We start from the raw sequence: 14,421 nt of genomic DNA on the forward strand, positions 1-14,421 counted from the left end.
ACTCATCCAGTTCTATTACATTTGGAAAACATGGGGTCAATATCAGCTTTTCAGTCAGGGTGTGAGAAAATGAGCCTATAATCTGATGTAGTCTCAAAATCCTTCCAGCAAGCCCATTTCTGGGTAAATTTATGCGGGGTATCTCTCGAGATGTTTATGAGTTCTTCCATTTCAGCTATTGCCTGAACCCTCAACGTCCAATCTTTGATGGACAGGCTAGTTTGGGATTTCCAGTGTCTGGGAATACAAAGTTTTGCAGCGTTAATTAGATGGATAAGCAGGGATTTTCGGTAAGTTGAAGTGCCTAAATTGGTATGGTGCAACAAGAATTGTGCTGGGGAAAAAGGTAAGATGTATGTTGTGACCTTCTGAATTATTTTATGGACCGATTTCCAGAAGGGCTGAATTCGGGGGCAATCCCACCAGATATGTAAAAGTGTGCCTTTTGCCAGCTGACAGCGCCAACAGGTTTCAGGGGTACTTGGGCTCCACTTATGCAAAAGTTCCAGAGTTCTGTACCAACGCGTGAAAAGCTTGTAGCCATTCTCTTGGGTACAAACGTTAAGAGAACCTTTGTGTATGTGGAGAAGTATAGTTTCCCATTCCTCCGACGTCAAAGTTATGTCTAGTTCTTTCTCCCAGGTTGCACATGTTTTAAGAGATTTAGGTGTATGATTATGGAAGAGAAGGGATTGAGTTTGAGAAATGAGATGTGATTGAGACGTGGAGGACATGCACAAAGATTCGAAAGGTGTCAACCGTCTAGAGCAATCTTTTATTTTAGCAACAGAGTGTAAATAGTGTGTGATTTGCTGGAATGTCCAGCTTGATATGGAAGGCTTTCCATGTGCTGTCGCTAAGTGATCAGCTGTAAGTATTTGTCCATTAGAGTAGAAATGTTGTAGCAGGATTAGATCAAAAGACCAGTGTTCTCGGAGAAATTGTCCATACATGCCAGGAGGGAAGTCTGGATTGAGCTTCAAAGGAGTAAGCGGGCCCAGAACTGAAGAAATCGAATGTTTCGCACAAATAGCGCGAAAACAGCTTAGCGTAGGAGCAATGAGTGGGTGTGAATCGACGTCTGTCTTGTAGTGTATGTGATTTATCCATGGTAAAGAGCATATGGGGAGTTTGGTGAAAGAGGCCTCTAAATATACCCAGTCTTTTTTTTGTGCATGAATGTTCCAGTCTGCAATTCTGGTCAAGTGGGCAGCAGCATAATAGTTATATACGTCAAGTAAACCGATCCCACCTAAGTGTTTGGGGAGGATAAGTTGTGCATAGTTGACCCTAGGTCTGTGTAAGCCCCACAGGAATTTGATGCATGCGGATTTATACGCCCTAAAGAAAGCTGGGGGGAGACCTATTGGAATGGCCTGAAACACATATAAAATACGAGGTAGGACATTCATCTTAATTATTGCAGCTCTTCCGAACCAGGAAACAGGCAGTTTACTCCAATTTTTGAAATCATCATTAATCTTTTTAAGGATGGCCGGGTAGTTAGCAACGTATAGATTGGTTAAGTTGCTCGGAATCTTGATACCTAAATATGTGATATCGTTCAAATTCCACTGGAAAGGAAAGTTTGTTTTACACTGTGCTACAACAGTTGGGCTCACTGTGCTACAACAGTTGGGCTCAGTGAGATATTCAGAGCATACGATTTACCAAAATTGATTTTGAAGTTAGAAAACAGGGCAAACCTACGGAATTCTTCTAGGAGGATCGGGAGGGGGATGTGTGGGTCAGAAAGAAACAATAGTATATCGTCAGCGTACGCAGCTAATTTGCTGATTTTACCTCCTTTACCTGATTTTGTTTAATACTATTGAGTAGAGGTTCCAAGGTTAGAATAAATAAAATAGGGGACAAGGGGCAGCCTTGCCTGGTCCCATTTCGGATGGAGAAGGCACTCGACAGGGTTCGGTTAACTCTGATTTTCGCAGAGGGATTTCGATAAAGAGATAGAATGAAATTGATCAGCTTCGGACCCAGACCAATATGTTGTAGGACTGCGTGCATATAATCCCAAGCCACCCTGTCGAATGCCTTCTCCGCATCCAGAGATAAAAAGAAGCTCTGCTGTTTGGAAGTTCTAATTATATGATGGATATTGATGGCTTTAATGGTGTTGTCCCGGGCTTCCCTGCCCTTAAGAAAACCAACTTGATCTAATGAGATTATGTTAGGGACAATAGTTAGCAATCTATTGGCTAAAATTTTGGAGAAGATTTTGATGTCCACATTAAGCAGAGAAATTGGCCTATAGTTGGCCGTTTGTGTGGGGTCCTTTTCTCCTTTGGGTATCACTACAATATGAGCTTCCAACATTTCAGGGGTTATGTTTTCAGAGGTAGTCAGGGAATTAAATGCTTTCATAAATGGAACTTTCAGAGTGTCCGAAAACGTTTTATAGTATGCTGCTGGGAGCCCATCCGGGCCTGGGGACTTTCCTACTTTGGTTTGTTTAAGAGCTGTGTCCCACTCTAGTTGACTAATAGGTCCCTCTAAGCCTTCTATAAGGTTTGTGGTGGTCAATTTTGGGCAATTTTGCTCAAGAAATTGATGCATCAAACGTGTACGTGTCTCATGGGATTTAGACGATTCAGTGGTTCCTCGTATATTGTATAATTTGGTATAAAAAATTTCGAATTCCGCCGCTATGTCTTTATTAGAGGTTAGCTTGGTTCCCGTGGGGGAGTGCAGACAATGTACATTCAGTTTGGATTTATGCGATTGCAAGGCCCTAGCCAGAAGGCGGCCACTCTTGTTGCCAAATTCGTAAAACTGTCTTTTGGTCAGGAGATATCTTTCGTCCGTTTGTTCAGTTCTGTCTGGATAGAGGAACGAACCTCTTGCAACTCTGCGAGGGTGCGAGAGGCCAATGTACGTTTGTGGGCCGATTCTAGCTGTTTAAGTTTAGTATAGAGTTCGGAAAGGAATGTTTTCCTGTCCTTCGCAATTTTCGCTGATATGGAGATCAGTTTACCTCTTACTACACATTTGTGGGCAGCCCATTGCGTCATGTGGGTTGTGTCAGGGGTCTCATTAAATTGAAAGTATTCTGTGAGGCAACGTTGAACTTCAGTTGTATACAGTGAGTTCGTCAAAATTTGGGAGTCCATGGACCACACCTGAGTGCGTTCTTGCACGTCTGGCAACGTCAGTGTGATAGAAACTGGGTGATGATCAGATAGGGACATGGATTCAATTTTAGATGCAGATAAAAGGGGAAGGTCGGTCTGTGTGATGAAGATGTAATCTAGTCTGGAATAACGGTTACGAGGGATTGAGAAAAACGTAAAGTCCTTCTCGGTGGGGTTTAAGGTGCGCCAGGTATCATGTAGCATGAGAGATTGTAGAGATAGTCTTATCTGTCGGATGGCTCTGTACGGCAGATGAGAAGTATCTGTCGAGGTGTCGAGAAGAGGTTCCAATGGGACATTGAAATCCCCGCCCAGTATTATCATACCGGATTGAAATGCGGCAAGTTGGGTGGTTACTTCCCGGAAGAAAGTAAGCTGACCTGAGTTCGGACTATAAATATTGGCTAGGGTAATAGGCCTACCCTGCCAAGTGCCTTTTATGAAAAGAAATCTACCTTGGGCATCAATCAGCGAATCAACGATTTGAATGGGGACATTTTTAGATAACAGGATTGACACCCCTTTTGTTTTGGAGTCTGGTGAGGTTGCGTGATAGCATGTTGGATAATAATGGTTTGAGAGTTTTGGTGTGGCTTGCAATTTAAAGTGGGTCTCCTGCAGGAAAATTACATCTGCTCGCATCCCCTTTAAATTGTGCAATATATTAGAACATTTTTCAGGGAGATTCAGACCTTTCGCGTTTAAAGAAATGAGTTTTAGCTTACTGGACATAATCGTAGTCTTAGAGGATGCCATTTAGGTTAGTTATCTAGTGACCCAGGAGAGAAAAAGGGTTGAAACTCCTTGATCTGTGGCTTTTTAAATGTGCGATGCTCGTAGTGGAATGTCACGTATTGAAGAAGGGAGGTGGAAGGGGAAGTGGTGAGGGAGGGAAGGGTGAAGCGACTGAGGGGGTAGGGAAAGATAAGGGAGGGGGAAGCACGTTGGGTGGGTATTGGTCTTATCTGCGGGGTGTCCTTCTAGTAACAGAGAGGATACCCCTGAGAGGGATGTGGTAACGATTGGGATCGGCGACAACTATTAAGTCTCACCGATATTGAAGTCCCAATACGTGTCAGGAGAATCTCAATCGAGATCCCTGTGTGGGAGTGATTGGCGAGCAAGGAAGAGAGGGTTCCTTTAAGGTGTTGAGTCTAGAGTCCCGTAAGGTCCTGTGAGCTAAGGGTTTGGCAGGCTATGAACACTACTGAGTGGGATATGGGAAGATGGGGAGGCTAGGTGGGCGTTGCAAAGAAGATTCCCCTGGGATCAACCGTATGCCATGGGAGTAAGAATACATGTAAGGGGGAGTCTGACAGGGATAAAGATTACTAAAAGAATGATCTTAAACCTTTAAAACGACTCAAAGTAAAGAAAAACTTTTTAACATTTAAGATTATAAAGTGGTAAGTCTACAACAATAGAGCAGAGCTGTCGCAACAGGCCTGGTATCGCGGCGTCAATCAATATTGCAATAAACACAGACAAATCAGAATTGCAGTCAGTAAATAACAATTTGTCAGCTGGTTCTGCGGTGTCCCATTAGCAGGGCAAAAAATATTGTGAAAGCTAATACATAAAACGATCAATGGCGTCCGCCTGGTTCAAACATCTTTAATCAAGGAAATCAGCCAATGCGAGTTTGCATAGGGTAGAGGTGTGCCAGCGTGCACAGGGTGGCGGGTGACAGCATCCTTAGCATGGTCGGTGGAAACATTAGTGAACTGTGCTAAAGGTTGCACAGTTTTTTTTTTTTTTTTAAACATGTGGGAGGCAACAGAAACAGGCGGATCACCAACCATCGTAACAATATATAATCAACAAAACTGTAAAAAAAGAAAAACGAAGGTTAGTAGCATGTTCTAACTTTGTGCCTAGCATCTATACAATTCTAGGTAACAGCAATCAGAATCCGTTTTGAGATAGTAGCCAATGTAGACATCTCCCAGTCAGGGTTGGGATAGACAGTATTAATACAATGTTGATCATTCGCAACCCCCAGCAGGGATCTCAGTGAATGTCTCAAAACATATAGGTTACTAATCCAGAGGTGAGGTCCCAAAAAGACATTGGTATAGTACGTATGAAACGGAATTACGAAATGTCATAGAAGTGGAACTGAATCACTGTGAAGAAGAACTCAGGCAAGCAGGTGATAGTAAGCAGATATAAAAGGTAAATCGCTGAGGTGATACACGTTGTTGTCCAGCCCAGTAAGTCTGAGCTTGAGTGGTGTGAAGAGAATAAGGAATAAATGTAGTATAGCAGGGCTCACAGGCCAAATATAGTCCGGAGTTGAGCTGCGGAGGGAGAGAGCGTTACACGAACTGAGCAACAGGCCAACTTTTTCAGCTAGGGGATATCATTGGGGTCTAACAGAACATGGGTAGTCAAGCAGGAAGACAGAAACAGTTCCTGAAAAGGTATGACCCAGAAAATTGGTGTATAAAAACAGCACTTATCTTGGTCACAGCGAGAAACACGGTGAAAACAAGGGCCGTTTCGTTCCATTCTATGATCGCCTTTGCCTCCTATGGACTGGAGATGCTGTGGGGCTCGTATTTCTCGGTAGCCCCGCAGGTCTCTGCGGGGAGGACGGGTGTGCTTGTCTGCGACGACGGCTTACACTGTAATTACCTGCTTCAGCAACTCCATCCATTGAATCTGCCCTATGCAAGGGGGATATGCGGAAATCACTATACCAGTCCGGTACTTCTACCACTGGGATGTGAAGAGAGCTACAGAAGTGTTCCAGATCTTCAGGAACTTTGAGATGATAAGTGTGCCCGTTGACGATGGCTGCTAGGCAGAATGGGAATTTCCATCTATATGGAATCGCTCTGGCCCTCAAGACATCCAGCAGGGGCTTCAGCTCTCTCCTCCTTTGGAGCGTGATAGCAGAGAGATCTTGAAAGATTTTGATTTCTGAGCCTCGATGTAAAAGTCTCTCATTGCTTCTAGCCTTACGCATTATTTCCTCCTTGAGGATGAAGTCAGAAAGACAGCATATAACATCCCTGGGGGGGTCAGTCTCCCTGCCTCTGGGACGCAGGGCTCTGTGGATTTGTTCCATTTGAATTACCGTATCAGGGGGACGGTCTAGCAAATAATTAAAAATGGTTGTAACCTCTCTTGCAAGTTGTGGGGTGTCTATTACTTCGGGGAGACCTCTCACTCTCAAGTTCCGTCTCCTTCCTCGATTGTCGAGGTCCTCTAAATGGCGGTTCATGTCGCGGAGGTGGATGGCGTGTGACTCAGATAGCTGCTGCACATGACATAGGGCCGCATCATGGCGGGCCTGCGTCTCCTCCACCTCCTCCATTCTGATGGCCATGCTGTGGAAGTCCTCTCGGAGCTCCGAGATAGCTGCTGACATGGCTGATTTTATATCAGCAGCCACGGCACGTAGGTCAGCCAGGCTCAAGGACTGTTGTGCATCAGCGGCAGGTGGAGGATGTTGAGGGCTACGACTCCTGGAGCGGGGTGCCGCTCTGCCCTGTGAGGAGGCCTCATGCATTGCGGCCTGCGCCTCCTGAGACGTACCTCGGGCTCGGGAGCGGAAAATATCCGGTATATGTTGCATCGGCGGGTGATCCACGTCCCGCTGAGATCCGGGTCGGGTCGTCGAGCTCGTCTGTGGTGTACTGCCCATCTTTGAACGCGGGGAAGCCGCCAAGCTGAAGATAGCTGGACCTAGGGGACCGGGAGCTCTGGATTAGGCCTCCATCTTCCCTCAGCGCCAAGCCACGCCCCCCCAATAGATTTCTTTCCACTTCACAATTGTGTCCCACTTGTTGGTGATTCTTCACAAAAAATAAACATTTTATATCTTTATGTTTGAAGCCTGAAATGTGGCAAAAGGTTGAAAAGTTCAAGGGGGCCGAATACTTTCGCAAGGCACTGTATCTACTTACGACTGTATACTGTCTATGAAATGCCCCATACACACGGTCAGACATTCCGACCACAAAATACATCAGATTTTTTCCAATGGATTTTGGCCCAAACTTGTCTTGCATTCACACGGTCGCACAAAGTTGTCGGAATTTCTGATCGTTCTGAATGAGGTGACGTCAGATACGTACGTTGGGACTATAAACGGGCCAATAGCTTTCGTTTCTTAGTTTATTCTGAGCATGCGTGGCACTTTGTCCGTTGGAATTGTCTACACATGATCGTAATTTATGCAATCAGATTTTGTTGTCAGAAAATTTTAGATCCTGCTCTTAAACTTTCTGCGTCAGAAAATCCGACGGAAAAAGTCTGATGAAGCCCACACACGGTTGGATTTTCCGACAACATGATCCAATCGCCCATTATTGGAAAATCCGACTTGTGTGTATAGAGCATAAGAGTTGAGTTTCTGGAAATTATTGTTTATGTCCTTGACTATTGGTATATTGATAAAATATTGGAGACCTATATATTGCAGATTATCTACCACCCTATCCACACGTGAACGCATATACTTCACAGCAACATTTTAACCTACTTTAATGCCATATGGATTGTTGGGTGGTTCAATTGCAGTATACAACTATTTAAAGAAGGGCTATAGTACTATACAGTATATCAGCTATATTTTTGCTTTTTGAGGGGGAAAAAAACAACTTTCACAGTTGTTTAATACTTTCTGACAATTTTATTGATGGTGTAAAGTATTCTCTTATGTCTCTCTTTCTCTTATGTGCCTTAACAGTCCCCATAGTCACGTTCTCTCAGTTTTTTTTTGCGTTAATATGGATATTGGCACATAACTGCAATAGATAATCCTTTATGTTTGCATAACATACTTTAGGTATTTTAGTGTGTTTTAGGACAAGCCAGCCTGTTATTCAGGGATACTCATTCTGTGACTTTGTAGAGCTGTCCTCAAGGGAATATTATATTTAGTTGAGTATTAGGCAGGTTGCCAGCACTGAGACACATAAATGAACCTCTGCAGCCAAAATTACCTGTGCTTGGGATAAATGTAATGATATCCTAATAAAAGCCAAGGACATTTTTCAAGATCATTGAGTTCAGTTCTGTTCTGTGACAAGGTTAATACATCAGACAGGGAAGCTAATAAGTCATTAGTACGTGTTTCTGGGTCAAAAGACCCATTGCTAGCAAATGACAGCAATCTCTTTTTTCTAGTACGTTGTTCTAATTGCAGTGAACCTATGCTGGATATATAAGGCAGGTTTGTTGATTTTATTCAGCTCATGGACAAAAGCAGCTGCTTGGCTTGTTTCTAGTGAAATTATAAAAGTTGGGGTGGACCTTTGTTAAAAATGGCTTTTTGAGTGACATTTTTGTAGTTCTTAGTGGTTTTCATTCTAAGTATTATTGTAACTAAAAACTGGGAAGTAGTTGTATTTAAGGTAGAGCTAAAGGCAAAAGAAGGGTTATAACCCCCATATGGTATTTTTTGCCTTCTGTGTCCCGGGGGGGGGGGGGGGGGTTCCTTCATTTCCTGTCACATAGCGAAAACAGGAAGTGAGATGAAATTCTTCCAAAGTGAGGGAATCCCTTGTTGTCACCAGGGTCACAGGAACTAGTGTCCTTATTGGTAAATTTCCACTGTATTCCTGTTCTGGTGATGACCCAAAACTGTGATTTTCTTTTACATATGGTGATAATGGCAAACAGGACAAATAGAGAGGCTGAATCTCCCCGATGGGGGCACAGACAACAATAAAACCTGACAGGTGTTCTAATTACTCTCAACTTCTTCCAAAATTAAACAAAACATTTTGCCTTTAGTTTAGTTTTATACTTTAAAATCCATCATACTGACCAATGGTCAGGATAAAAAAAACACTTGAAATATACATTCCCCCATATCATCTTTTACTGCACACTTACAGAACTTTGTTACTGCACATTTCTGAATACCTAATTTTCCATTTATTGTTGGTCAATAAGATGTAGAATGATTTATGCTGTTTGATATTGGTTTCTGATATACATGGAAAGACTTTTTTTTTGAGAAAAGAAGTTGATTGTACTGAGAGTTAAATGAACTGATGATTGAGTTAATAATGCATTGACTTGTCCCTAAGAAGGTGGCACACACAGGTTAAAATGGCTATTAAAAGTTAATTTCCCACATTTGTGGCTTTTTAAATTGCAATTAGCATCTAATAGTAAAATAGTAAATATAAATAGTCAATGTGTTTGTTAGCTCTCACGTGAATGCGCTAAGCAGGCTAGATACTAAGCCATGGGGAGCAGAAAAGAACAGTCAAAAGACCTGTGTAACAAGGTAATGAAATTTTACAAAGATGAAAAAGGATATAAAAAAATATCCAAAGCCTTGAATATGCCAGTCAGTACTGTTCAATCATTTAATAATAAGTGGAAAATGTGGGGATCTCTTGCTATCAAGCCAAGGTCAGGTAGATCAAGAAAGATTTCAGCCACAACTGCCACAGGAATTGTTCGGGATACAAAGAAAAACCCACAGGTAACCTCAGGAAAAATACAGGCTTTTCTGGAAAAGATGGTGTTGTTGTTTTTAAGGAGCACAATACAATGATATAGAGCTGCATGGTCAAGTTGCCAGAATGAAGCCTTTACTGCACAAGTTCTACAAAAAAAACTGGTGACAATATGCCCAACAACACCTTAACATGTCTCATTGGGCTTTTTTGTGGCATTGGCACAGTAAAGGCTTCCTTCTGGCAGCTCAACCATGCAGCTCTTTTTTGTTCAAGTATGTAGAATTGTACTCCTTAAAAACAACCACACTGTCATTTTGGAGAGCAGCCTGTATTTCTCTTGCAGTTACTTGGGGGTTTGTCTTTGTATCCTGGGCAATTCTTTGGCCAGTTGTGGCTGCAATCTTTCTTGGTCTACCTGACCTTGGCTTGGTATCAAAAGTGCACCGAATTTTCCACTTTTTAATAGGGAATTAAACAATACTGACTGGCATATTCAAGGCTTTGGGTATCTTTTTATATCCTTTTCCATCTTCATAAAGTTCCATTACTTTGTTACTCAGGTCTTTTGGCTGTTCTTTTGTACCTCCTCATGGCTCTGTGTCTAGCTTGCTTAAGGCATCCAAGTAAAAGCTAACAAACTAATTGACTATTAATACACAGACACTAATTGTAATTTAAAAAGCCATAAATGTGAGAAATTAACCTTTAATTGCCATTTTAACCAGTGTGTGCCACCTTCTGTGTCCAAAGCCAAACATTCCAGGGTATGTAAACTTTTTTATCAGGGCCATTTGGGGGATTTCTGTTATCACTGTGATTCAAAAAGGATCCAAAAAACGATGTGATAATAAATAGCTTCATGTTATCACTATCCTTAAATATAAGACTTTTTTTTGGCATGATCAGTCGTATTTTCCATATTAATGGCAAAATGTAAACATTTCTGACATGGTATTCAAACTTTTGAGCACAATTGTATATCAATCTTTAGAGGGTACAGCAGGTTACATATATTAAAGTGATTGTAAACATATGTAAAAAAAAAAAAAAAAACAACCTGCAAGACAAAGGCATATTGAGCTAGTATGCATAGCATACTAGCTCATTATGAAATACTCACCTTAGATCGAAGCCCCCACAGCGGTCCCGACACACTTCTCTGCCCAGCGACATGTCTCCCAGAGTTATTTCCAGGTATTGTAGGCTCCAGCGCTGTGATTGGCCAGAGCCGTGATGATGTCGCTCCCTTGCATGCACACGGAAGCTGCCGCTAACGGCACATCAGCTGAAGCAATGGGCCGTTGCTTCAGTTCGCATGTGCTGATGATGTCAGCACATGTTGATACAGGGAGCATCTCCTAAACCTTACAGGTTTAGGAGATATCCATGGTAGCTACAGGTAAGCCTTATTATATGCTTACCTGTAGTGAAAAGTGGTCTTTAAGAGTTTAAAACCACTTTAAGATCACAGCAGCCATGTATTTATATATCATGTGATCTACATCTTTATGAATCTTAAAGCAGTAGCTTGTGGATTAATTTAACACCATATCGATATGATTTTGAATTTTGGAGGATACCACAGCAGAAAGAACAAACCGACCCAATGCTGATAGGTAGTACCAATACTGGAATGTGCATATGTTACAACTTTTTTTTTCTACCTAAGTTATCATAAGTTGAAGGGGTAGACTGACTATGTGCCTTATATAAAGGCCTGTGTGCTGGATCCCTATGGTGCCTGTGGTTCAGGTTTGCATTTGTTGGGTGCTCCTTAGTTGAAGCTTACAAAAGCTCCATAATTGGTTGGATTAAAGCAAGGGCAATAAGTAAAGATGGAGAGACAACAAGCCAAAGGACAGCTACAGTGGGAAGAAGAGTAAAATAGTGTGATTTATTGTAGATGACACTGTTGCGATACACATGAAGTGTGGTTTGCAGAATACAGCTTTATACATCTGTTTACTACAATGTATAGGAATCTTGTAGCTATTAGTCTTGTTACAATATGCAGTATTGTGTTTATTAAATTGTGCATCTAAACTGTAAAGTTACATCTCCACTATCTGGATGCTTAATAAGCTGTTGTTTTCTATAATTATTATTACTAGCAAATTACTTTACTTTAAGAATATGACTATAGGAGACATGTGTTGTCAGTAATATAATGTCCTTCCCCTGTGAGGCATGGGAGTATTTTGACCACACATTGCACAGGGGTAACATTGCAGCAGTTGGTACTTGGTATAATTTAATCATCATAGAATATACTCTGTTACAACTTTAACAATCTCTACATAACAGCATGTATTCAAACAAAACAGTAATTACATGTTATGTATTCACTTTCAGCCCCATATTTAAAAACTCCAATTATCCCTGCATTATTCCTGTATTATACAAGATACTAAAAACATGCCCACGTATTTAAAAATCATACAGACCTTCCCCTTTTTTCTTCATATTTATAAATGCACTGCTCATTTATTTTGGACTCTTCATAAAGTATGAACAGGTAGCTTATACGTTTAGGGATGTCATTTTATTATTTCAGCATAAAGTTCCATTTATATATATACACACACAGCTTTATCCCTTATCATAAAGCATCTGGTTCCAATAAGAGCATGGAGTGCTGGCAAAACTTTACCATGATCCCCTGCTTAGGGACTGCTTTTGCCACTCATCAACCGGCAAGAACATGTCTTCTTTGCTCAAATCCCGCATCCAAAACACTCCTCCTTCTACTGATGCTAGATAAGCTTGGTTCCATGTTAGCAAATTACCAGAGGGATGTCAACTCATAGTAGCTGTAAAGTAAATGCTGGATCAAGCAATTAATATGCAATAGCTGTATAATAATTCCTAGTACACACAATAAGAATATTGGACGAATGATGGTCCTTTTTTTTTTTCATGCTAGGCCCACATCGAAAACCAATAGTTAACTAAAGTCATGAAAATTCTCGTACGTCAGAATACAACTTCAGTATCAATAGAATGTATTGTATTGTAATGTATTCTTTCATATCCAAGCATGTGTGGTCTTGGTTACATGATTTATTCTGTACAAATAAAATGCTAATTACACAAAAACTGTTAGTTCTGTTGTTGTACAAGAAAAACTTTCATGCTAGTCCCTACATGAATTATCATAATCAGCTCTCAAAAACTGTGTCCTAATGATCAGATTATCAGACGATTGATTAGAAAGCGATATTTTACAACCAATTTTCTTATCGTGTGTACAAGGCATAAGCCTGGACCATGCAGTCTAGCTGCAGAACCTTTGCAATAAATACTAGGCTTAGATGTCAAGCTTCAAAGGCTATTCAACAAGCACTGGGCAAAGCAATCAAGCTTCTGTCATTAAGCTGGAAACACTGAACATCTGATGTAGCTATGCAATTGATATTAAACAGGTATTTAGTTCAATCTTATTTTACTGAAGGGAACAAAGTGGGAAATGCAGTCCACATAGATACCATTATTAACAGTAGTAAGTAATGGCAGTAAACCATATGCATAGGGACCGGAGCTTATAAAAATGTAGTATTGTATCATGTTCGTTATGTGTGTCAAAAAACATTAATTAGAGCAACATGTTGAGGCATAACATGAAGAACTGAAGGGCATTCCCACTTCAAAGGAGAAGATTTTGTGTAAACATCATGTATTACTATCAGACATATTCTAAAAACCTGTTATGCTGTAGAGGATTTAGCTGTGATGAAAATATTTTGCATCAGGAGTAAGGCCGCGTACACACGGGCGGACTGTTCGCCCAACTTTGTCCGCTGAACAGTGTTTGGGCGGACAGTCCGCTCGTGTGTGGGCTTTCAGCGGACAGTTTCAGCGGACAGTTTGACGGACAAGGTTTTTCGGAATTTCCGAAAAACTGTCCGCTGAAACCTTGTTTCAGCGAACAGTCCGCTCGTGTGTAGGCTTGTTCGTCAAACAAAGTTGCGCGCATGCTCAGAAAGGATTTTCACGCCGAAAGCTATAATGCAGTGTATAGGACGTCGTATTTTTCGTCCCGTCGTACGTGCCGTTCACGTCATCGCGCACGGTTTCAGCAAACTGTTCGTTCGTCGTGTGTGGGCATGTCCGTCCATGCTAATTTTGAGCGGACTGTTTGCCGAAACTGTTGGACGGACAAAGTTGGGCGAACAGTCCGCGCGTGTGTACGCGGCCTGAGTGTTTAATGGATTCTGAGGAGTACATTTATACAAAGAGGAAAAGGAGTTAAGAGAAAGTAGGGGAAGCAGAAAGATTAGGAACAGGAATCGCTCCACCATGGTCATGAGGTGGTGCTGCCTATGTTGCTCTCTGCCCAGGAGATGAAGTCCAATGAGTAGTGGAACATGGACCATGAAGTCCAAGTGAGAGAGAACTGTTCGCCTTTATTAGATTCCTTGGCCAACAGACGTTCAAGGTCTCTAATAAGGTCCACTTCAGTAGCCCACTCCCCCAGGGAAGGTACGGTCTTCCATTTCCAAATTCTGTTGCCAGAATTTCTTTATGGGAAGGCAGTCCCAACAAACATCCCGTATGACCTGCTCTCCAAGTGGTTTTCGTTCCATACTTGTTAGATCTGGTGTCGCTGACATACAGGTCCATCAACTCTGGTAAGAGTGTTTTATCATATTTACCTGTCTGGATGTAACTATCCTTTGAAGTACAGTTGGCTGTTGACTTCCCCTGCTTGCGATTGACTTGACCTGATTCATGGTGGCCTTATTATCCTTCTAGATGCACTTCTAGTGGACTTATTTTGAATATATCACTGATTTATTTCATATTTTTTAGCGCTACATTTTTTCCTTTCCTTTGTCACATGCATT

At 41.6% G+C, this 14,421-nt stretch overlaps 1 protein-coding gene across 2 annotated transcripts in view; it reads left to right on the forward strand.

Moving 5' to 3' along the window:
* The window catches only part of PPP1R1C (protein phosphatase 1 regulatory inhibitor subunit 1C), a 148,258-nt gene that overhangs the window by 106,057 nt on the left and 27,780 nt on the right, over positions 1-14,421 (forward strand). The window lies entirely within an intron of this gene.

This window comes from Lithobates pipiens, unplaced genomic scaffold, assembly GCF_037356315.1.
Source record: "Lithobates pipiens isolate NorthernLeopardFrog02 unplaced genomic scaffold, aLitPip1_a1.2 Scaffold_22, whole genome shotgun sequence".
NCBI lineage: Eukaryota > Metazoa > Chordata > Amphibia > Anura > Ranidae > Lithobates > Lithobates pipiens.